The sequence below is a fragment of the Pistacia vera genome, unplaced genomic scaffold (genome assembly GCF_008641045.1).
Source record: "Pistacia vera cultivar Batoury unplaced genomic scaffold, PisVer_v2 Contig102, whole genome shotgun sequence".
NCBI lineage: Eukaryota > Viridiplantae > Streptophyta > Magnoliopsida > Sapindales > Anacardiaceae > Pistacia > Pistacia vera.
In genome coordinates this window covers 21,361-24,638 of record NW_022195050.1, presented here as the reverse complement: position 1 = coordinate 24,638, position 3,278 = coordinate 21,361, and positions in this window count along the sequence as shown.

Genomic DNA, 3,278 nt, shown 5'->3' with positions numbered 1-3,278 from the left:
CAAAAGCCTTGATCCGGATGTGCTTGTCGTGCCACCTTTTTGTCTTTCTTTATAGTTCCGGGCATTTTCATAAGCTTCGAGACGAAACTCATCCAGCTCGTTCAAAGTCAGCATTCTATCCTCCCCCGCGGCTTCAAGTCCAGTTCAATTGCTTGACGGCCCAGTATGCCTTATGTTCAAGTTCTACCGACAAGTGGCACGCCTTCCATAGACCAATCTGAACGGAGACATACCAATTGGGGTTTTAAATGCAGTGCGATAAACCCAAACCATCGTCAATTCCGTGACCAATCCTTCCTCGAGGCATTGACTGGCTTTTCTAAAATTCCCTTCAGTTCTCTATTCCCAGTTCCACTTGTCCGCTCGTTTGGGATGGTAGGTGTTGCCCACTTATGTGTCATCCATACTTGCTCAGCAGTGCATCCAATTGCCTATTGCAAAAATGTGATCCCATCACTAATAATCGCCCGTGGCACACCAAACCTTGAGAAAAATTCTTCCTCACGAAATTAATCCACCACCCTAGCATCATTAGTTGGCAATGCAACTGCCTCAACCCATTTCGAACATAATCTACTGCTACCAAGATAACGTGTTCCCATAAGAACTTGGGAAAGGACCATGAAATCAATCCCCCAAACGTCAAAAATTTCAACCACCAGGATGTTGTTCAACGGCATCTCATCTCTTTTGAAATACTCCCCATCCGTTGACATTGGTCACACTCCTGGATCATCCGGAAGGAATCCTAAAAGGGTTGGCCAATAAAACCAGATTGTAGCACCTTCGCTGCTGTTCTCGCTCCCCAAAATGGCCACCTACTTCCTTTGCATGACAATGCCTTAGATGCTCTCCGTTTCTTCCTCCGGGACACATCTCCGTATCATTGTCAGTCAGTGTTGTACAGGAACGGCTCTTCCCAAAAATAGTATTTTAAATCGAGAAAAATTTTCTCTTCTGTTGAAACGTCATACCACTTGGGAGCACCCTTGATGATAGATAATTTGCAAAGTCCGCGTACCATGGTGCTTCGTCCATTTCATCAGTTTCCATCCGAAATGTTCTGAAATTGGCATTTCCACCTCATCTCCCTTGATTGGTTCTCAATTCCGACAAATGATCGCTACTACATTTTCCGACCTTTTTGTCCCGAATCTCCAACTCAAAATCTTGAAGTAGTAGAATCCATCTATCAACCGAGGTTTTGCTTTTGCTTCGCCAATAGGTGTCTGAGTGCGTGATGGTCCGTGTAAACGATTACCTTCGCACCTAAAAGGTAAGAACGAAACTTGTCAAAAGCAAACACCACAGCCAATAATTCTTTTTCAGTAGTGGTGTAATTCAGTTGTGCGTCAACAAGTGTCTTGCTAGCATACTGAATTACATGCAACACTTTATTTTTTCTCTGGCCTAACATACCCCTAAAGCAAGTCACTAGCATCACACATTAGCTCAAATGGCAGTCCCCAATCAGGAACTGCAAAATAGGTGCAGAAACTAGCAATTTTTTTAAAGTTAAGAAAGCATGCATGCAATCATCATCAAATTAAAAACAACATCTTTATTCAATAGATTGCAAAGGGGTTTAGAGATCTTAGAAAAATCCTTTATGAAGCGTCTGTAAAACCCCGCCATGCCCTAAGAAGCTTCGACTGCTTTGACATTGATGGCGGTGGCAGCTTCTCAATACTTCTGTCTTGCCCGATCAACTTCAATCCATCCTTGGAAATCCTATGCCCAGCACATTCCCTCTGGACCATGAAGTGACATTTCTCCCAGTTCAGCACCAAATTTTTTCCTTGCATCGCTGCAAAACAAGAGACAGATTTGTTAGACAATTATCAAAAGATGACCCAAAAACTGAGAAGTCATCCATGAAGACTTCTATGAATCTTTCCCCATGTCTCCAAAGATTGACATCAGCATCTTGGAATGTTGCTGGTGATTGCATAACCCAAACGGCATTCTTCGATAAGCAAAGTGCCATAGGGGCAAGTGAAGGTCGTTTTCTCTTGATCTCGGAGCGATGGCAATTTGGTTATATCCTGAATAGCCATCCAGGAAACAGTAATATGATCTCCTGCCAATCTCTCAACATCTGATCGATGAAGGGCAATGGAAAATGATCCTTCCTTGTCGCCTCGTTCGTTTACGGTAATCAATGCATACTCTCCAACCCGTTATCGTCCTTGTTGGAATCAACTCCTTACTCTCATTCTTCACAACGGTAATCCCTCCTTTCTTTGGAACAACTTGTACCGGGCTCACCCACGGACTATCGGAAATCGGATAATGATCCCTGCATCCAAGATTTTCACAACTCCTTTCTCACCACAATCTCCGTTTGGTTGCACCCTTGGCTTAAGTCATCCTCCATGAGAATCTTATGCATGCAAAAGAGGGTGAGATGCCTCTAATGTCCGCAATGGTCCATCCAATCGCCAGTCTATGTTCTCTCAACACTCTAATCAACTTTCTTCCTCTAAGGCACTAAATCTGCACTAATAATCACCGAAAAAGTATCTGAATCTCCAAGATAGACATATTTGAGGTGTGGCGGTAAAGGTTTCAGTTCGAGCTTTGGGGCTTCTTAGTATTTTCCTTTTCCCTCTCTTTGTCAAGGTCAAACTCCTCAAATTCTGCATCTTGACTCTCCTCAATTGGTTGGAGTGCTTCTAACATTCTAGCACAATCGTTCCTTGCTGATTCTTCAACCTCTATCTGTTTCGATTTGGCTACAGCTTCTAGAGGTAATTTTGGGCTGTTTTCTCCATGGACTCCACAACAAGTTCATCCACCACGTCCACACTAAAACATGAATCCGCTTCCGATGGAAACTTCATTGCATCAAACACGTTAAAAGTTACTGTTTCATCCTGAACCCTTAACAGCAACTTTCCTTCCTGCACGTCAATCAGTGCTCTCCCCGTGGCCAAGAATGGTCCGGCCAAAATGAGAGGAATCTCCTTATCCTCTTCCATGTCCAGCACTACAAAGTCGCGCTGGAAAAATTATCTTCCCACCTTCACTAATACATCCTAACTATCCCCTCGGGTGCTTACATCGACCGATCCGCTAGTTGCAACGAAATTATCGTTGGCTTCACTTCACCAATCCTAATCTCCTGAAAACAGAAAAGGGCATCAAATTTAACTAGCTCCTAAATCACAAAGCACACGATCAAAAGTAATATCCCCTATAACACAAGGAATAGTAAAACTCCTGGATCTTTGAGCTTTGGGGGTATTTCTTCTGGAGGATTGCATGCACTCTTCCGT